This window comes from Eubalaena glacialis, chromosome 1 (assembly GCF_028564815.1).
Source record: "Eubalaena glacialis isolate mEubGla1 chromosome 1, mEubGla1.1.hap2.+ XY, whole genome shotgun sequence".
Taxonomy (NCBI): Eukaryota; Metazoa; Chordata; class Mammalia; order Artiodactyla; family Balaenidae; genus Eubalaena; species Eubalaena glacialis.
Window position 1 is genome coordinate 87089645 of NC_083716.1, and position 22991 is coordinate 87112635.

The following is a 22991-nucleotide window of genomic DNA, read 5'->3' on the forward strand; positions in this document are numbered from 1 at the left end:
ACGCCTTAGGTAGGGTAGGTGAGGGAGGCCACCATTTAGCACTTGATCTTGAACTTTGTATTTGCCAAGGGCTTTTAAGTCATTTCCATTAGCTATTACTCCTGAACGCCCTTAGGAGGTAGGTAGGAACTGGTGTCCTCCTTTTGAGAATAAGGACATGGGGAGGGAAGTATCCCCAGGGACACATCCATGGAGTGAGAAGGGTCAGAGGCCTTGGTGGGGAAGCGTTCCCCTCAGCCTCCATCCCCGGCCCCGTGTGCTTCCAGCAAGCCACTGGGGAGGATCTTTCTGGAGCGTGGCTTTCGTCCAGGAATCGTCCAACATGTTAGCTTTCTAAGGGCCAGGTTGAGGTCTTGGTCACTGTCATGTGGCGTGTGAGGGGCAGCCTCAGAGAGGTAAGTGCCGTGCAGTAAATCACAGAAGGTTGAACAAACTGCTCTGCACAGAGAAAGCAGGCTCTCGTTCCCCAGCCACTCCCGCGCAGCTTTGAAGCAAGATATATTTTTAAACACAAGGCTCGTACAGAAAATTTCCCTCGCATGTCCCCATAGCCTACTAATGGGGCAACTGCTGGCAGCCGATACCACCAGCCCGTGCTCAGGGCTGTGTTCTCAATTTTTCTTTCTATTCTTGTCCCCTGGCGTACGATAGCGTTGCTGTCCTGGGACACTGCCGGCGACGGACGAAAAAGGCTGCAGTCGGTTCTTGCCTGCTCTCAATTTCAAGACTCTCTGATTTCGTTCAGACGCTGGGCCTGTAGGTCTGTGTCCATTTACCGAGTGCGTAACTTTTATTTTATTTTTTTTATTCTTCAGGCAGATTCCATAAAACTGCCCGATGCTTCCCAGAAGGCTGGGGTCCCCCTGCGTCACCCTGGGCTGAGAAGGGGCTGAAGTCAGAAAGCCAGCTGCCCCCCAGTGCCTGAGAAAGCAGCCTCTGTGCTCCTGCAGGATTTCACAGCAGGATCAAGTGCCTCTTGTCCCTCCTTTGCAAAATGAAAATAGCCATTTCGGGTCAACTTTGCTTCTTCCCATTGCTCTGATTAGGATTTCTTTCCTTAGCAAGAGAAAAGAAAGTCACCTTACAAGTCCTAATTAGGAGTCCTCTACTTAATTTATTCAGGATATCCTCCTGAAGTGTCCTGGTATGTCCCCGAATATTATTATCGTTGTTGTTGTTGTTTTAAAGGAGCCATTTCTAGCCAGAGGCTGGAGGAGGTGCCCTTTGTCTGTCTCTGGGCTCTGTGGTCCTGGCCCTCACCGAGGGAACCATGCCTGCACTGCTGTGTTTATCTGAGTTATGTAATATAAACAGCTTCAAGGAGATGGGCTCCTCCACTTTTGTTTTTAAACTCCGACTTCACTTGCCCTCTGCAGAGCTTGGCACTTGGGTGGTTTCCTCCAGCCTTCTCTGTTTTGCTGCTAGAAAACAAAACAGCCTGCCCTTGACCCTGCCCTAGGACCAGCCCTTTCCTCCCCAGACCCAGCGATGAAATGAGCCACTGCTGATGCTGACTGCATCTTCAAAGGCTCGGCCTCGGCCAGGGGCAGAGGGGGCGTCCAAACTGAGCAGAGACGAAGCGGTCGTGAGTGAGACTTTGTCTGTAGCTTCTTCACTGATTCCTGGTTCCCCCAAGTCAGGAGTCTCCCTAGAACATCTGAAACATAATTCCACTTAGCATATGGATTCAAACCCGACTTTTCAGGAACACAGCTGATGTGTAAAACACACGTGACTGTAGTTAGGAGGAAAGTTCAAAAGTCATTGCAGACATCAGTTCCACATTATTTTACTATTCGCATCCCCTTAAATCAAATATTTGCAAAGTGTTTCATTGCTCATTAGACCAGGCTCATGGTTTATCCCCCTAATGATGCCACACAGTGGAGAAAGCCTGCAGTCTTCTCGCTGAGTTTGGCTTGGCAAAATGGCATGCAAGGCACAGTTGGATTACAATATATTTTTAGTAACAGGTTTCCTAAGACAACTCTCTAAGGTTGAGTCACTGATTCCTTTATTTATACAGTTGTCCTAATGCAGAGAACCAATATTTTCAGAATAGTTATTAACTCTCAAATTTCTTATGGTGAGATTCCCCCTCCATCTATACAATTTCATTTTGCCATATTCCATCTTTCTCTCTAATCAGCCCAACACACATGCTTGCCATCTGTCTATCGGGGGTCACCAAGCTTGGGGTGAGAAGGATGCCCTTTCCATAACTGTGAGTTTTGGAGGCAGGACTAAAAGACAGAAAGCATAGAGGTTTGGAGAATCAAGTGCTCAGGGCGTGGAGGTAGGGAAGGGGGAGCCCGATGGCAGGAATGGCCTGGAATAGAGCAAGAAAAGCCAGGCACACATCCCTCCCCACTGGATTCCCAGAAAACTACCAGAGAGAAAGAAAGGAAAGAAAGGAGAGGAGGGAGAGAGGGGAAGGAAGGAAGGAAGGAAGGAAGAAGGAGGGAGAGAGGGAGGGAAGGAGGGAGGGAAAGAAAGAAGGAAGGAAGGAAAGAAGGAAGGAAGGAGAGAAAGAGAGAGAGAGGGAAAGAAAGAAGGAAAGAAAGAAAGAAGGAAAGAAAGAAAGAAAGAAAGAAAGAAGAAAGAAAGAAAGAAAGAAAGAAAGAAAGAAAAAGAAAGAAAGAAAGAAAGAAAAAAAAAAGAAAGAAAGAAAGAAGAAGAAAGAAAGCAGGAAAAGAAGAGACATTATAGCAATGGGTGGGGGGCTGGGGGCTAGAACTGGAGATTTTTGCATCGAGAAATTCCTTCCAGTTCTACCCATTGAAGCCCAGCCAGGGCCTCTGACAAAGCCACACAGCATCCTCTTGTCTCCTCAAGCCTTTCAGAATTTCTCTGCATTTTTCCAGCAACAGCTGCCAACTCTGGCCCAGCCTCTCATCTGCCAACTCGCAACCCTACCCGCCCATCTCCCTGTACATTTCTCTCCTTCAAGGTCAAGTCCCAGCACACCTCAACTTTTCAGGGCTCTCCCGTGCAGTGAGAGCCTCGGCCCGCTGCGTCCCGGCGGGGTGGGTGGTGAGGGGGTGAGGCTGGAGGAAATCTGCTGGGGCCTAGGCTTTCTCACACATGTTTCAGATGTGCAGGGGTGTGATGGTAAACAGCATCCTTGTCGCTGCCAGAGCCGGCCTTTCCACCCGAAGTCCTGTTCCCATCACCCTAGGGGTTCCAGTAATAGGGCGTAAAGCAAACAAAGAAAAACAGTAATCTGGGGTTCCAATTGCATTTTTTGTTTTTAGAAAATGTTAATGATAGGTTATGTGATTACCCTAGGTTTGGCTCTGCCCACTCTGTATTAAGCACATCTGGTATTTAGTAACAATATAAGTAGCAGGAGTTTTTTTGGCACTTGAAAATAAGCTCATCCAATGTTGCCATGCAGTTTGGAAACTCATCAGAAAGGCCAGCCAAACTTGTGGAGATACAAGACTTTTTTTGTAGGCTGGGCAGCTGGCCAGGACAGCTAAAAAATGTGAATTGGCTCAGAACTGCTGCCACGCAAACACTTCTGGAAATTTCTGTGCTTGGGCCCTGCCAAATCCATTATGCACAACACGAATTACAAGAGCTTCTATCTCTCCAAGCAGTTGCTTTTTGAGGTTAATTCTCCTATGCACTTATGAAACATATACACACAACCAAAATGAGAAAAACAGCCCCACCCCCCCGCCAAGTCCACTATCATTAAAGAAAAAAATTCTTTCCATCAGAGCTGCCAAGCTCACAACTTTTCCTGAATTAGGAGAAATAGCCTCAAACTTCGGTTTGAATTACATTAAATCTAACACGTGGGAGGCAACGGCGCTTCCTGGAAATTCTAGAAAGGAAGGATGTCTCACATCATGGAAACAGCCTAATATCTCCGTAGGAAAAGCAATGCAACAAAAGAACTTGGAAGGGGAAAAACATATACACCTTACATTCGGCATGTCCAGTAATTGGGATTTGGGCCTGAATTGGGATTTGAATCAGTCTGCGAAGCAAACCTGTGCGTAGAGTGTGCCTCTTCTGTGTGGAGGTTGCAGCCCTGCCTGCAGGTGTCTGGGTCTGCCTCGTGGTCCTGCAGGCCTGTCAGTCATCTGGCAGGATTTGAAGCGGAGGGTGGGCCCAGGAGGGCAGGCCACAGCGGGCCAGGGGGAAAGCAAGCAGGAGAGAAGCAGCCAACCTTTCAAGTCACATCCTGGGTCTGCCCGGGCTTCCCTCCCTTCCAAAGCTTAAAAAGGTTTGCATCACTTCTTTTCTGATTCCAAACGGAGACTTGCCTCTTGCTTGTGATTCAAGGTACTAGATTACTCAGACTCTGCCCAGGATTGTTTATAAGGGCCTGGAACGCTACTCTTATTCTCCAGAATCGCTGGGATGACATTATTCATAGGACACAGATAATAGCTACTATGAGATAATCATATTAGCACATAATGACACAGGAAGTACAGCTAAATCCTCCTGATTCCCACTGGGTCCAATGCTTTCTTGATACACAGCCCTTTTCATGAGAACTGTAAAGTCGCCGGAGGTCTTTTTTGTCTTAGATAACGGCGTCGATTTTAATAGGTCGAAACTCTAAGGTGTTCTAGCTAAGAGCTGATGGTCTCCACCATGTCATTTACACAGTGAATGAGTAATTACATCACTGCACTAGTCTGTGCCTCTGTTTCCCTCTCTGTGTCTACTGTGGCCATTCTCCCAGGACAGGGGAAAGGTCGTGAGATTTGGCATCAGTCTCTGCCTTGGATTCCTGTCACTTTGTGACCTTCCTCAGGCGGCAATCTCCTGAATCTCGGTATAGCATCCTCACTTGTAAAATGGGGCCAGTCCCATCTTGCCCCTAGCTCGGTGGTGAAGGACCAAATATGATAACAATGACACAACTGCTTCACAAACTGTAGAGCAGCTTACAAATGTGGGTTGTTAATAGTACATTTCCAGTCCTAATTGTAGACATTTGATCACTTAAATTACCAGGAACGTGATATAGAGAGTGGAGGGAGGGGTCCTAGCAGTGCCCATGCATGCACAATGGAACCCGGGGATTTATTGGGGTCGGCAATGAGAAGGGATGCTCGCTTTCTGCAGCTGATGTAGGACGACCTTTCTCAGTATAACCCTTCATTAAATTGTGTCCCCTGCTTCCGCTTCCGCTTCCTCTCCCTCTCCCTCTCTCTCCCTCCCGTCCTCTCACTTTTCTTTCTTTTAGGAATCAGTTGGTAGCAATCACTCTTAATGTGCCGTTGGACTAGATTGACCTAAGATTGAAGGTGAAGTTGCCAGTGCTAATCAGATTTCCTTTCCCATGGTGAACTGCATCCCAGAACCGTCGTTCACACGAAGCAGTTAAACAGGTTTGGGCTTTTCACAAAAAAAAGAAAAAAAAGTGCTGGGGCCCCAAGAAAGGACTCTTGGCCTCATTTCTATCTGGCTCACATTGTCTGTCCTGTTCTTTCTTAAATTTGGATTACAGGACACATTTTTCTCAGTTTCCTTTTCTCATGTTCCTGGATCGTTGTTGTAGAATTGTAGGAAACACAGAGTCAGGGGAGTCAGCCAGAAAGGATCTCTCCCTTCCCGGGAAGGTCTGGGACTCCACCTCGGACACCACGTGTGCGCGGTGCCTGCCTTCCCACGGCCTCCCGCCTCCTCTCCCCCGTGACGGTCGTTGTTTTCTTCGTGATGGCCATCACTGGGGGATCTTAAATCCTGATTAGTTCAAGGGCTTTTTTCCTTTCTCAGTTTGAAGACAGTCCCCCTCCCCGCTCCCCGGGAAGCCGGGCCCCACCCGGTCCCTGTGCTCTGGGGCTGCCCAGGAAAGATCCAGAGCTTGTGAATCAGAGTGAGTGCAGCCACAGTGGAAGCGTGGACAGAAAGGAGCACAGAAGGCCACTGATCGGCCACTGCAGAGGGAGAGGATGGAGGCTGGGGCTGGGGGAGGGGAGGGAGGCCACTGCCACGCTGGGCACTGCCACGCCGGGCAAAGACAGTGCCACCAGGCAGGCGCACAGCTCACTCACAGCACAAGGGCGGCTTTGCCTGTCCAGCGCCCCAGAAGCCAGGTACTGTCTACCTGTTCAAACCAGCAGGCACCGAAGTTAGTGAGGTCACCAGGATGCCCATGGAATTTTCTGGAATCAGAATCAGACTGTGAAGCATTCCCCTGACATTGTAACACCCAGCCAGTCACTCCTGTCTTTACCTTTTAGGTTCACCTCTGTGAATCATAATCATAAATATTCATGGAGCATCCTTCCTTTCTTGGCATGTCAATGTGAACTATCTTCATTCTCGTGGGAACCCTATCACCGTTTTGCTGTGAGGTAGGCAACATAATTATCCCTAATTTTCAACTGAGCGGATGAAAGCTTGGGTGGGCAAAGTGGCCTGGCCAAGCTCACAAACTGTAGTAAGTGGGGGGCTGCTATGTGGGGCATCCTGTAAAGTCACCACATGATCACTGCCCGGGGCTTTGCACTGTTCACTTCTCACCCCCATCCTGTTTCATTAATATTATTTTTGCATTGGATGTCAAAATGGGCTCCATACAGGGTTACACACAGAAACGAATATTCTCAGTTCCTCCTACCCGTGAGCTCAGCTGTGTGCTGTGCTATGTCACCAGCCTTGTCCCCCCAAGGTGTATGGTGAGTCCTCAGAGCAGGTCTGGGATGCCCTCCACCTGGCCAGGCTTCCTCTCACTCCCCTGCCTCATTCCACTCACTAGGCATCATCACCACTGCAAGAAAAGTCCGCACTAACGAAGTTAATATTAGAAAGGATCACTGAAATGTAATCTTTCAGGTCAAATCCATGGATAAGTGATGAATGGACAAACCATTCCATCTGACTTTTTTTTAATTCATTTTTTTGTTGAAGTATAGTTGACTTATAGTGTTGTGTTCATCTCTGCTGTGCAGTAAAGTGACTCAGTTATACCCATATATACATTCCTTTTCATATTCTTTTCCAAATTATGGTTTATCACAGGATATTGAATATAGTTCCTTGTGCTATAAGTAGGACCTTGTTGCTTTTCCATCCTATACGTAATAGTTTGCATCTGCTAACCCCAAACTCCCAATCCACCCCTCCCCCAACCCCCTCCCCTTGGCAACCACAAGTCTGTTCTCTATGCCATCTGACAGTTTTATTTATTTATTTTATTCATTTATTTTTGGCTGCATTGGGTCCTCGTTGTTGTGTGCGGGTTTTCTCTAGTTGCGGCGAGCAGGGGCTACTCTTTGTTGCGGTGAACGGGCTTCTCATTGCGGTGGCTTCTCTTGCTGCGGAGCACAGGCTCTAGGTGTGCGGGCTTCAGTAGTTGTGGCACATGGACTCAGTAGTTGTGGCTCGCGGGCTCTAGAGCGCAGGCTCAGTAGTTGTGGCGCACGGGCTTAGTTGCTCCACAGCATGTGGGATCTTCCTGGACCAGGGCTCGAACCCATGTCCCCTGTATTGGCAAGCGGATTCTTTTTTTTTTTTTCACTATTTCTTTTTTTTTTTTTTTAATATCTTTATTGGAGTATAATTGCTTTACAATGGTGTGTTAGTTTCTGCTTTATAACAAAGTGAATCAGTTATACACATACATATGTTCCCATATCTCTTCCCTCTTGCGTCTCCCTCCCTCCCACCCTCCCTTTCCCACCCATCTAGGTGGTCACAAACCACCGAGCTGATCTCCCTGTGCTATGCGGCTGCTTCCCACTAGCGATCTATTTTACGTTTGGTAGTGTATATATGTCCATGCAACTCTCTCACTTTGTCCCAGCTTACCCTTCCCCCTCCCCATATCCTCAAGTCCATTCTCTACTAAGTCTGTGTCTTTATTCCCGTCTTACCCCTAGGTTCTTCATGACATTTTATTTTTTACTTAGATTCCATATATATGTGTTAGCATACGGTGTTTGTTTTTCTCTTTCTGACTTACTTCACTCTGTATGACAGACTCTAACTCCATCCACCTCACTACAAATACCTCCATTTCGTTTCTTTTTATGGCTGAGTAATATTCCATTGTATATATGTGCCACATTTTCTTTATCCATTCATCTGTTGATGGACACTTAGGTTGCTTCCATGTCCTGGCTATTGTAAATAGAGCTGCAATGAACATTTTGGTACATGACTCTTTCTGAATTATGGTTTTCTCAGGGTATATGCCCAGTAGTGGGATTGCTGGGTCGTATGGTAGTTTTATCTGTAGATTTTTAAGGAACCTCCATACTGTTCTCCATAGTGGCTGTATCAATTTACATTCCCACCAACAGTGCAAGAGGGTTCCCTTTTCTCCACACCCTCTCCAGCATTTATTGTTTCTAGATTTTTTTGATGATGGCCATTCTGACCGGTGTGAGATGATATCTCATTGTAGTTTTGATTTGGCAGGCGGATTCTTAACCACTGCGCCACCAGGGAAGCACCCCCCATCTGACAGTTTTAAAGTGAAGATTATTTTCCAGAGCAGATGCCACTTTTGTATATTTGCTATGTGCTGAGTACCTACTATGTGCCTACTGTGTTCCTATTAATCCAGGCACTGCCTCAAAGTGTCTACATGCTTAGGGGGTGAACGGGCACCCATGGAAATCCTGGCGTTCCAGAGAAATCTTTTCCTGTGATTTGGCACAGAACCCACCTCTTCCTCTCCAAGGTGACAGCTCGGGCCGTGAGAGAAATCTAAAATGCTCTGGAAGGAGAAGGGGAAGCTGGGACGAAGTGAGAGAGTGGCATGGACTCCCAAATGTGAAATAGATAGCTAGTGGGAAGCAGCCGCATAGCACAGGGAGATCAGCCCGGTGCTTTGTGACCACCTAGAGGGGTGGGATAGGGAGGGTGGGAGGGAGACGCAGGAGGGAGGGGATATGGGGATATATGTATACGTATAGCTGATTCACTTCGTTATACAACAGAAACTAACACAACATTGTAAAGCAATTATACTCCAATAAAGATGAAAAGAAGATGCCTTCTTGGAATAGTTATCTGATGTTTCTAAATGTGATTGCTAATGGTGCTAAAAGGATCTTCCTATAAGCAATTGGTTGAGCTACTGTGTGTATGAGACAAGGACAGACAGGGAGAGAAGATACAGCTGTCACTATTGTTTCTAAATGACAAGACTGCTTTTATTACCACGGTATAATTACGAGCGTTACATATCACCTCTACATCTTATTTATGTAATGCTCCAAGAAGTTAAAAAAAATTTTTTTTTTTTTTTTTTTTACAAATCTTAGGTTTTACAGATACTTAACTAAATTCTCTTGAGTAGTAACCCCTTCCTAGATCATAAGTGCATTCATTTTTTATTGCTGTGGAACAAATTACCACAAATTTAGCAGCTTAAAGCCACATCCATTTATGACTTCACAGCTACCACAAGTTAGCTGTGTCCTCTGCCCAGGGTCTCAGGAGCCTGTCATCAGCCTGTCACCTGGAGCTGGGGTCCCAGCCAGGCTCAGCATCTTCGGCCAAGTTCACAGGGCAGAATTCATTTCCGTGAAGGTGTAGATCTCCTGGCAGTTTTTCTTCAACGCCAGCAAGGGAGAGAGAGAACATGCTGCTTTGAGTCTCTGACCTCTAGACCTTCTTTTAAAGGGCTCATCTGATTAGGTCAGACCCACCCACGATAATCTCTCTTTCGATTAACTTACAGCAACTGATTAGAGATCTTAATTACATCTGCAAAATCCCTTCACCTTTGCCACATAACATAATGAAATCACAGGAATGATATCCTATGATCTTTGCTGGATCCTATTGGCTGGAAGCAAATTAAGGCCCTGCTAACCCTCAAGAGGGGGAGATTACACAAGAGCAAGGGGCCTTGGAGGTCATCTTACAATCTGCCTTCGACAATAAGCTACTTCAGAATAGGGAGGTTGTCTTATATATTTTGATCTGTCATTATGCTTAGCAGAGCATTGGGCAAACAATAGAAAAATAATTCATGGACACTGAGAATTTAGTGATTGGCAATAAATTAATATTTTTAAGACACAAAGTTTCTTCCAGAGCACACTCTGAAAAAAAGGTGTTGTTTTTTTTTTTCCTCCATAGGTCTTCATGGATTGAGGTGGAAGGAAGTGTGGATAGGTCACAATCCAAAGAGTCTGCGGCTGAAAGGAAAGAAAAACGAGCTGGGAAAGCCAGGTTCCATTCCAGCTCCTCCTCTAAAAGCTGTGTGAGCTTTCCCCACCTGGAAAGTGGGGGAAATAGTACCCGCCTTTCCTTGCGGGGTTGCTGAACAGGCAAAATGACGATGGGCCGAAAAGGCTTTGAAAGAACAAACTGTGGGTACAAAGGTTTTATTGTCCTGATGCAGATTGCTAAGGAGATGGTGATTAATAATACACCGCTATCGCAAAAGGAGGACGTGTGATCACATAACCAACGGGTTTTTTTTTTTTTTCAATGATAAGCAGGGAGGCACTCTCAAGAGACAGTCCAAGCGTCTCCCATAAACTGGGGGATGCCCTTTCTGGGCACACGTTAGAAAGAACCCCTTCTGAACTTCCTTCAAAGTTTTACCCTGAAGTTGAGCTCTAGATCAATAACCTCTTCTGCATGGATGGACCTAGAGATGATCACACGAAGTGAAGTAAGTCAGACAGAGAAAGACAAATACCATATGATATCACTTATATGTGGAAGCTTAAAAAAAGGATACAAATGAACTTATCTACAAAACAGAAACAGACTCAGAGATTTCGAAAACAAACTTATGGTTACCAAAGGGGAAAGGTGGGCGGCGGGAGGGATAAATTAGGAGGTTGGGATTAACATATACACACTATTATATGTAAAATAGGTAACCAACAAGGACCTACTGTAGAGCACAAGGAACTCTACTCAATATTCTGTAATAACCTATATGCGAAAAAGAATCTGAAAAAGAATGGATATATATATATGTATAACTGAATCACTTTGCTGGACACCTGAAACTAACATCATTGTAAATCAGCTATACTCCAATGTAAAATAAAAATTAAATTAAAAAAAATCTCTTCTGCAGCATCCACAGCCAACTTCCATTATCCCCTGGTCCCCTGTGTGTCTGTACCAGGCACACTAAGGAAGGGAGATAGATCCTGGGGAGTCTGGGGCCAGCCCGAGCCGTGCAGCTGCACAGAACACATGCTGATACAGTCCAGGCTGGGGAGACAGCTTTGCAGAGCGAGGGCCCGCTGAGCAGGCTTCCCTCCTGCAAGGAAAGAGTTGACTGCTAATGTGTTAAGATCCGATTAATGTAGGAAATAAACATGTAATAAATAATAACAGTGTAATAATTGTGGTTGTCACTGCAATGGTTCTATCTGTTGAAAATATGAGATCTAGAGGATGGGTTTTTTTAGGCTAATCTTGCCCTTATTTAAAAGAAACTGACAGACGTACTTTATAAAATTGAAGATAATTTTAAAAGAGTTGAAGAACACCTACTCGTTTTCCTGGTTTAACCACTGCTTTATTCTTTTGACCAAGAAAGGACAAGTACGTTTGGTTTTGTTTTTTTAAAAGAACTGATATTTAGATTCTACCCTCCATGTCTCCCGTCCCCTCCTGAGTTTCCCCAAGTCAAGCGTTACAGACACACAAGACCATGCCTGGATTCTAAACTCTCCGGGAAACTACATGACTTAACCTCCATCCAGGGCTGTAGTCATATACACGGAAAAGCAAACAAGCATTTTTAATGATCTGGAAGCCAGCTCATTTTATGATTTGCACACCTCAGAGCGTTCAGTTAATGGAAACGTCCCAACAGCACTATCTCTGTGGGATGGTGCTGAATCATCAGAAAGAACCTGAGAGAACCCAGACCGTTACTTCGCCTGTGTTCCTGTGGCCAGTTGCACACGCATTCTAGGACGTGAAGCAGTCTGAGTAAACCACCTTGCTTTTGAGTCACACACTTCAGACATTTTTGTACCCGAGATGCTTAAAGCACAACTTCTACCTGACACGGGGCCATCGCCAAACATGGCAAAGTTAGAAACAGGAAGCGAAATCTCTTGGAATAACTGCCTGGTCTGGACTCTGGACTCTCTTGGAATTTTCAAGTGAGGAGATCTTGTCGTCTTCGCAAGATGTTGACAAACTGATACTATATTTTTAGCATGCCTTGAATGGAAAACATGAAAGATATGTGAACAATATATTTCCAAATATGTCACATATTTATAAAACATAGTAAATGCATGACAGATTGAGTAGGATATGTGGAAAAAAATAACAGCTGTGGTACACCCGATTTCTTAGCAAATTCATACACAACAAATGACATTCACATCCCATGTTTTGTAAAAATCTATTTTTTAAGCATTTTAGAAAAGGATGTAGGGAATGAAAACAAAAGTTTGCAAGAGAAAAAGCACAAGGCGGCTGTGAATTTAAGTGACATGTCATGTAATGATCGTGTATAAAACTAGCTCCGAGTAGGTTACCCATTTTCCTCAGCATGCCATCTTTTGATGGAAATGACATGAAATGAAGCATTAAAAGTGATCTGCATTTTAAGGTGGGCTAAAATGTCCTATATGAGGGAAAGCGTATGGAAAGTTTCAAAATATAAAACGATTTGTGGGCCAGTGTTGTTAAGATTTACCTGGATGGAGTGGAATTGGTGTCAATGATCATAGTTTGTGGTACCAAAGATGAGATTGGGTTCTGGATTGAGAAAAGTCTGACCAGGAACACTTGGATTTGTGTCAAAGAAGGGGCCAAAGGGATCCACGGTAAGTTCTAAAGCAGGGAATGAGCCTGAGAAGCAGTGTTTTTAAGGGGATAGTTTTAGCAGCTGTGAGTACAGTGGTGACGAAACAACCTCTAAGGTTAATAGTATGAATTCCTTATATTGATAACACAGATATTTGTGATTTACAAATAAGTTTTCTCGTTTTCGAATCCATAATCTTATCTGAGCTGTGTAGCAACCCTGGGAGACATGCAAAAAAGGTTTTATCATCTGCATTTTCCTCCCAAAGAAACCAAGAGTCTGTGACTTCAGGGTCACGGTTAGGAAGAGAAGGAGTGGTCCTAACAACGAGGAAATTTGTTCATTTAGGATCGTATCTGGGAGAAACGGGCTTACAGATATTTTTTTCCTTCCTCTTCTTTTCACTTTTGTTTTCTTCCAGAGTTTCTACAATGAGCAAATATTATTTTATAATGGTAAAATGGCATCAAATGTTACAATTTTTAATATTCATATTAAAATCCCCAGTCTCATGTCTTCCAGTCTACTCTCTTCTCTCAGCTCCCTACTTGAGGACTTTCCTGTGCCATCTGACTCCTCCTCGCAGGCAGGAAGAATTGGAGAACGCACTGCTCGATTCCTAGGCTGGGCTGCTCTAAGTCAATGTAGAACAGACCAGGCTGTGAGTCTGGAGAACTAAATTTGCATCCTATTTTCTACAATGCTGGGAAGTTCCCTCCTATCTGTGTGCCCTAGTTTCCTGTTCTGTATCCTTTCTGCCAGATAGGAAGGGTTTCAAGATTTTGAAGCAAACATTGCCTTATCAAAGAAAGGTGGTGCTAAAATTACATTCTCATGGGAGACTGTTAAAATGTTGAAATACTGCAGTTGAGTCTTCTCCTTAGCCTTGGCCTCACTGAAAGGAGACTTCGGGTAGTGGGAGGGTGGAGAGGGCAGAGTGGACGGGCATGGGAAAGGATGGAGAATGGGGCGGATCAGTTGAGTTGAAATTGACCTCATCAGCAGGCATCCCGAGCTTCCCCTGGTCCTTCCCTTGTGAGCAGTGATCTAAAGGGACATTCCTGACTAATGGACATGCCACAGAAACTCATGCAAGGGGACCATCTGATTTAGTGTCACGGATAATAATAGACCGGACCCCTTCATTGACCTTGGGCAAGCAACTTAGCCTCTCAATTTCCCACTTTCTCTAATTGTAAATAAATGATCTCACTGGGAAGTGAAGGATAATTGAGATCAAATTCCTGAAGGATTTTTAACTCCTTAGAATTCATCAGTTTTAACCTTGGAGGAGCTGCTGGACCCTTTTGAGAAGCTAATGAAAGGTGGGAGCCCTTCTCCCACAAAAATATGTGTATCCATCAACTTTTCATATAAATTCATGTGGTTTATAGACTCCCTGAAGTGTAAGCTTCATTTAGGTAGGAAGAAAACTCCACTACCTTAGAAGGAAAGTGTTTTAAACATGTAAAAGATGAATAATATGTCATTTTTATCACGTCACTGCCATCCTAGTGGACTTGATTCATGCGTCTAATGTGCTGTGTCATCATCATTATTTTCATCTCATTATTATTAAAACTAACTCTATCTCCATTGGCGTTCATCCTTCCCTCTCACCCGCACCCCGATTTTTTATTATCATTTACACTCTGAAAGTCTTGGAACCAAGGATGTTTTCGCTGTAAGACCACATTGGTTCCTTCCATCTAAGTATAACCTAGAAAAGAAAGAAGAATATGCATAATTGAAGTGAGTTTTTAAAATGGGTTCTTCATCACTCTCGGACAGTTAAAATTGCCATCCCTGAGAGAGAGAAAATGCAAAGTGCCCCCTCAGCACATTATAGAGGACGCTTGACATAAGCGTTCAATCCAAGACTGATTTAAATTTGCATAATTCTTCCTCTTATTATTGATTCTAAAATAATTGGAAAGCAGTGGTCTTGAAGATAGAAGTTTTTCAAAAGCAATATTTTACACAGAGGTTTAAAAGGAATCAGTCCCTTTATTCAATAATGAAAAAAATCATTATTTTCACATTCCCACCTAATGTCTTCTGTTTTCTTCCATCCTCATTTGGCTCAGCTGGGAATTAGGCATATTCCTTAGTTATGCTTTAAAAGAAACTAGTATTATGAAATAGTAGCATCTTTTGTCGACAACTGTCCTTATTCCACAAAAAGACACCTGAGTGTGTTTAGATGCTCCTTAGATTTGTATCGGACCTTCCTTTCTTTTCCTTCCCCATTTTTGGCACAATGTATAGGTTTTGAGCGCACCAGAATCTGAAGTTCTCTCTCTCTCTGTGTATACATATTTTTTCCTTTACTATCTTCTATAAAAGGCGCTTGCTATCGATTGCAGCTGACTGAGCCGCTTGAGTTGATATCCAAGCAACGCTAACCTAGATAGGGATTAGCATTACATCAGCCGTCAGGCGAGGGAGCCTGGCAGCGGGCCAGCCTGTGAAAACGGAACGCGTTTGCGTCACTGTTCCCTTGGTAATGCTTCTTGGAGCTTTGTCAGCTGTCGTCCCCTGAGGTTGTTTCCTTAATATGTCAACAGACATTCCTGAATCTTTCATGCTGAATAGCTCTTTTCCTTTTCCAAAAACACTTAGGTTACCAAGCAGCTGGTGCCTCCTGTTGCTGGCATCTTCCAAAATGTAATTTCTTTCATGAAATAGGGGTTTTGTTCCGTTCCAAACATCCGAGGGGATTTAAGGAGGTTTCGATTTCTGCTTCTGCACGTTAGGGGACCTATTTTTGAAGAAACAGGGCAGCCAGTTTAGTGCAGAGAGCTGCTTCTCTGCTTTTATCATCCCTGGGAAAAGCCCTTATTCTCTCACCAGCTTATCCAAACCCTCCAGTTATCCTGTAACCTTGTGACACTTCATAGAGCAAAATGGCTGGTTGAAAGACCCGGCTGGAATTTGCCCCCATTTATGATTTGCTCTCTGATCTTGCTTTAAGAAAGTCGGCGAGACAGAAGAACACGTGGTCAGTGACCGTGAGCATCCCCTGCATACCCAGAGCCATGGATAAGAAAGATTTGTCAACCGTTGCCCATGTGATATCTCTTTCCTCGTTTTCCCCACGTCTTTATTTGCTGGTAACTTGATCTCCACTTTCATCTTGGAATATTTTACTTTGAAGAGTACCATAGCCAAGTGGGTTAAGGGAGCCTCGAGCTAATATCCCTTCCTTCTCTCTCACCGGACGTAAACAGAGCTCCTTGAAGTTCAGTTATTTCCCGCTGCACAATAGCCCTCCGGATTGTTATGCAGTGGCTAGAGCAGTTAATCAAACAAAGTCAACAGTTGGAACATCGTAAATTTGGAGAGAAGTCATTTGGTTGGTGCAGGGGGAGGGTGTTATTAAATTCACTTAATCATGAGTGACAACGAGGGAGTATTTGGGGAAAAAGCCATTTCCGCCTGTGTGAACATCAGTCTCCACTGTGGAGGGGTACCAGCTTCTGGGGGAGGTCACAAGTCTTGTCCTTTGGAAATGCACTTAAGAGCCCTGAGAGTTCTGTGGCCCCGGAATCTGCCTCTGGGATGGGGCTGTGGAGAGCACCACTTCCTCCTCGGCCAGATGATGAAATAATCCCCCTTCTATTCTGTAATTCCCGTGCCCTCGGTCCCCGGCCTCCTGGGAGCTCTGCCATCACCCGCACTGAAGAAGGTCCCCGCTGGTTCACAGGAGGAGAATGGAAATGGGGTTGCCCAGAAGGCGAGAGATTTAGAATCACTGGGTCTTAGCACTGAAAGGAATTTGTAGAGACTTAGCCAAACCCAAACTCCTCATTCATTTTAGGAATGAGAAATCCGAAATCCAGAGAAGGTGAATGTGTTTGCTGGTGTGGCCAAGGTGGTGCCGGGCCTGGGAGGAGAACCGGTCTCTCTGCCCTGGCCTGTGCCCTTCTCAGTATAGCTGCCTGCGGTTCTCCAAGGGCAGGACCGGGGCGGGGGGGTGTGGGGGGTGGAGGCAGACCCTGGTCCTCTTTGCCGTGTTCGGTGCCCTGTCCAGTGGAGTGTGAAGCTCGAGGGCCATTGAGGCTATGGGCAGCGTGGACATGAGCGTAAGGATGGAGTTCAGCTCCAGGGGGGTCACCCGGACCCACCTCTCTTCTCCTCACTTCACTGGGTACCCACAGGAGAGCTTTCCTGCTGCGCTCCACCTGGACCAGACGGCGCCCACCATCCCCAGTCTGCACTTGTCCCCTGGCAGGACTGGAGAGGCAGCAAGAGAAGCCCAGTGGTCACTGCGGGGCCAGAGGCAGGATGGTGCTGGGACAGCCTTGAACTAGACTCTCACTCCCTTTCCCTTGGGAACCAAGGGGGAAAATAACATAGACACATACAAGGCAGTGGAAAGAGGTGTGTTAACCCTCACCCAGGGCCTGTATATCCAGAATCAGTTTTTCTCATCCTTCACTTCTTCCCTTTCCCAAAACTCCACACGTCCCCTGTGGGCTGAGATAGTGCGTAGCTGAGTGAGCTTGGTGACTACGATTCAGAGCAAGGATTTTGGGGTCCCACCTCCCGAGTTTCAATCCAGGCTCTGCCGCTTGAGAGCATGTGATCTTGGGCAGGATTTTATCCTCTCTAAGCCTCAGTTTCCACCTCTGGAAAATGGACATAATACCAGTTAGTTTAAGGAATATCGTAAGGATTAAATAAGAGGAAGTCTGCAGTGGGTTTGGCCAAGTGCCCAGCACAAAAGTGATGGGTACACCTCAGTGGCTACTGTTATCATCACTTAGAGAACTTCTATAAGCACAAGCCTTTTCAGTTATCAGGTGGCAATGCATCAGTCATCAATGTCTGGGCTTGGTGAACAGGTAGGGCAGCTGCAGACAAGGAGACGGGCTGCTGGAAACCACACAGGTGACCTACACCTTGATGGGGCTGCATAGCAACATAAATCCCATATAGAGGGTGGAGCCAGTCTGTCCTATCTGGCAAGCCCTAAATTCTGCTTTCGATGGCCTACAGCCCTAGCTGGGGGCACCCGGCTCCACCAGGCCGTCCAACCGTGGACACGGCTGCAGGGAAAAGAGAGAAAAGAATCACAGAAGTCAGAAGGGTGAGCATTCTCATGGCTCACTGCAGTGCAGAGAGGGCTTGACTGGTGTCTGAGGAGTGCAGGACCTCGTGTTCTTCACTATCACCTTATTCGAGATGAAAACGCATTCTTAGGACTAAAGGACTTGTCTCAGATTGAAGAGTGAGTAACTGTTGAGAGTTAGGCCTGGACTTGCCTCTCTTTCCTTGCACGTTCCTCCTGCTAACACACTCACGTGTGTGCACACACACAGACACACATATGTGCACACAGGGTGAGTGACCAACAGGCAGGACGTGGGCCAGGGGGACCCAGCTTTTGCCCTGACGGTGCCAGGTCTGTGCTCTGCTGGCTGCAGCTCCCGGGGGGTCATTAGTGTCTGCAGAGGTGAGGTCCGAACCCACTGCACCAAGGATCCTCTAAACCGACCCCATATCCAGAGCTATCGTTTCCCCCAAATGGACTGGGGCTGAGAGACCGGGCACAGGAAAAACTGGAATGTCCCCATTTTTGTTCCCCAGTGTCTCTCTAGCCACCATGACAACGGAGAGGGGGCTGATGGGAAAATCAATCTTTCTCCCTCCAGCTTTGGAATGAGTCATTTGGCAAATGGCTTCATGTGGAAATTACAAACCTCTCAGGTCACCTATGGAAACCCTGGTCTTCAGAAACCACAGCGAGGTTTCTGTTTGTTTTTGGTTGGTTTTTGCTGTTCTCCTCACTTCCGCAGCAGGAGCGATACGGGGGAATCACAAACCACACACAGGCTACACATATTCATTCCACCTGCCGATGGATACGCTTCATTCAGCCTGGGAGACCCTGGATGTCCGTTTTCCGTTTGCCATTACGGTTTCCCTCTGGCATTACCACTTGGGTCCCTGTTGCACTAACTTGGCTAGGCCACTCCCAGGGTGAGCTGGGCTGCCACAGTCCTCTGAGGGGCACCCCTGCATTCCCTGTGGCACCAAGGGAAAGCCTTTACTTGAGACATGTTTCGACGGGGGAGGTTTTCTTGCTTCATGTTCCCTACAGATTTTAGGGGTTTCTTTTACTCCTTTGGGGATAAAAATCATTACAAGAAAAACTTTTCACGCCTATGGCATCTATGCTCTTTTCGTGGTTGGTCCACTGAAATTTTTTTTTGGAAACAAGAAAGTAGCTAACGATTTTTAAACATTTTTTTGGCTGCGTTGGGTCTTCGTTGCTGTGCGCGGGCTTTCTCTAGTTGCGGCGAGCGGGGGCTACTCTTCGTTGCAGTGCGTGGGTTTCTCATTGTGGTGGCTTCTCTTGTTGTGGAGCATAGGCTGTAGGCATACGGGCTTCAGTAGTTGTGGCGCACGGGCTTCAGTAGTTGTGGCGCACGGGCTTAGTTACTCTGTGGCATGTGGGATCTTCCCAGGCCAGGGATGGAACCCATGTCCCTTGCACTGGCAGGCGGATTCTTAACCACTGCGCCACCAGGGAAGTCCCAGCTCACGATTTTTAATAGCCAGCTTCTATCCCAGTGTCTACCACATGAACAAATTCAGTCACTCAGGAAGTATTTTTGAGCATCTTCCGCGATCCAGGCACTGTTGAGTTTACTGAGGATACAGCTTTGAACCACACAGATACATTCCTTCTCTTCAGGAAGCTTACATCCCAGTAATGACTAAAAGAAACTTCACAGATATGCTATAAACCAAAACTAGAATTCAGGCTGATACATGAAGCCACACTTGAACTTGATGGCCTACCTTTATTCATATATTTTCAAATATTGTTATCAAGTCATTTATTTGGTGATCTGAATTTGAGGATTGAGGCTGCATTTCTTTTCAGAAACCTCAAACTCATCTCCTGATTTTACTGATTGTTGCTCTATACAGACATCCACCAGGCAGCCTGCAAACAGGGGCGGTGTCACAGCAAATCTAGGACTCTGTGAATTCTCCTCTGGTGATAACAAGGGTCTGGCTCTAGGGCTGGAAAGGAACCTCCCAACCTATGAAAAAAATTGGGTTTTGCTGAAGGCTTATCTTGGAAAAGGACTGATAAGTAGATATCATTTAAATGGTTCATGTTTCTTTAGAGACATAGAAAACACCTATTTAAATAAACTGCTGATTTTGTACATCTGCCCTTTGCTGATGTTAATTGGCAGCTCATCCACTTATTCATTTATTGAATGCCAGGCACTGTGCTCGGTGATACAAACACAAAGTTTAACAAGACATGGCCCCTGCCTCCTGGAGCTTATAATCCTGTAAGAAAAGCAGACGTGGAGACAATCAAGTAGCTGGAGTAGGTGCTGTATTTGAGGTGAGGGCAGTGATGGGGTCCACCCAGCAAGAGCACGGCAGAGGGAGGGGCTCCAAAAGAGGACACCTGAACTGTGTCTTCCATATGAGTTAAAAGATATCTAAGTATTTCATAAGAGCCGGTGCCTTTTCTCCATCCTTTTCTCTCTGACATTTATCTATAGTGGCTGTAAGGAATTTGGCCACGTTATCCACCAACCAATAAACTACTCCATCAGCCCTTCGATGGAGTAAGCTGATTAGTATTCTATTTCATGCAATCAGAGATTAAATTCCAAATTCACTGGCACCGAAGATGAAACAGCTAATTATATATAGTAATTGCATTTAAAATCCATGCCTCCGAATGACTGATGAAATCTTCTCTTTTAAATGCTCCTGAAATTCAGTGCGCCCAGCAGCCAACTGTGGAGAAGGGGAAGTAAGTTTTTAGTCTTGTAGCATGGGCATGGCATCATGCTCTTTCACGCATGTGCTTTCCCTAAATTCAGCCTGTGCATTTAAAAGAATGCTTTCGTCCAAGAGGAAGAAGTAAAATTGTCTGTTTGCAGATGACATGATATTATATACAGAAAACCCTGAAGACTCTGCCAAAAATTGTTAGAACTATAATAAACAAATTCAGTAAAGTTGCAGGATACAAAATCAATATACAACAATCTCTCAGAAAGAGAAATTAAAAGACAATCCCACTGACAATAGTATCAAAAAGGATATGATACATATGAATAAATTTAGCCAAGGAAGTGAAAGATCTATAGACTGAAAACTGTAAAACATTGATGAAAGAAATTGAGGAAGAAACAAATAAATGGATTGGAAGAATTAATATTGTTTCAGTGTTCATACTACCCAAGCAATCTACAGATTCCATGCAATCCCTATCAAAATTCCAACGGTATTTTTCACAGAAATAGAACAAACAATCCTAAAATTTGTATGGAACCACAAAAGACCCTGAATAGTCAAAGCAATCTTGAGAAAGAAGAACAGAGCTGGAGGCACCCCACTTCCTGACTTCAAACTACAGTTGACCCTTGAACAACGCACAAGGGTTAGGGGTGCCGACCCCTTACACAGTCACAAATCTGCATATAACTTTACAGTCGGCCCTCCTCTACATCCACAGTTCAGCAACCTCGGATTCTACCAACCGGGGATCGGATTGTGTAGTACTGCGATACATATCTATTTTTAAAATCTGTATATAAGTGGACTCATGCAATTCAGAACTGTGTTGTTCAAGGGTCACCAGTATATTACAAACTATAGTAATCAAAACAGTATTGTACTGGCATTAAAAACAGACACATAGATCAATGGAACAGAATAGATAGCTCAGAAATAAACCCAGGCATATATGGTCAATTAATTTTTGAGAAAAAAACCAAGAATATACAATGGGGAAAAGACAGCCTCTTGAATACATGGTGCTGTAAAAACTGGATATTCTCATGCAAAAGAATGACACTGGACTCCTATTTACACCATACACAATAATCAACTCAAAATGGATTAAAGACTTAAATATAAGACCCCAAACCGTAAAACTTCTAGAATAAAATATAGAGAAAAAGCTGGTTAACATCAGTCTTGGGTATGAGTTTTTTGATTTGACACCAAAAGCAAAGGCAACAAAAGCAAAAATAAACAAGTGGGACTATATCAAACTGAAAAGCTTCTGCACAGCTTTTTCATCAACAGAATGAAAAGGCACCTATGGGATGGAAGAAAATATTTGCAAACCATATATCCAATAAGGAGTTAATATCCAAAATATACAAGGAAGTCACACAATTCAATAGCAGAAAAACAAATAACCCAATTTTTAAAATGGGAAAAGTACCCAATCAGACATTTTTCCAGAGAAGATATTCACATGGCCAACATGTACATGAAAACATGCTCAAATCACTAATCATCAAGGAAATGCAAATCAAAACCACAATGAGATATCACTTCACACTTGTTAAGATATCTATTATCGAAAAGACAAACGATAGCAAATGCTGGTGAGAATGTGGAGTAAAGGGAACCCTCATGCACTGCTGGTGTAAACTGGTACATCTGCTATCAAAAACAGTATGGAGATTTCTCAAGAAATTAAAAAGAGAACTACCATCTGATCCAGCAATCCCACTTCTGGATATATATCCAAAGGAAACAAAATCATTATTTCAAAGAGGTATCTGTATAACACCCATTTTCATTGCGGCATTATTCACAATAGCCAAGGTATATAAACAACCTACGTGTCTTTCAATGGATGAGTGGATAAAGAAAATGTGGTATACATACACACACCATGGAATATTATTCAGCCTTAAAAAGGAAGAAAATCCTGCCGTTTGCAACAACATGGACGGACCTTGAGGGCCTGATGCTAAGTGAGGTAAGCCAGATAGAGAGAGACAAATACTGCATAAGATCACTTATACGTGGAATCTAAAGAAGAAGAAGAAGAAAAAAGCACTGATTGCATAGAAACGAGAGTAGAATGGTGGTTGCCAGGACTGGGGGCAAGGGAAATGGGGAGAGGATGATAAAAAGGCAACATTTCGGTTGTAAGATGAATAAAAATTTGAGGATCTACTGTATAGTATGGTGACTATAGTTGATAAAACTGTATTGTATAATAGAAATTTGCTAAGAAAGTACAATTTAAGTGTTCTCACCAAAAAAAAAAAGTAAATATGTGAGGTGATAGGTGTGTTAATTCAATTGTGGAATCCTTGTGGAATCCTTTCACAAAGTATATCAAATCATCATGTGGGGTACACTTTAAATACATGACAATTTTATTTATCAGTATACCTCAATAAAGCTAAACAAACCTTCTATCACTTTTGTTACCTTCTATCTCTGCCTCCCAGACATTTATCTGATTGAA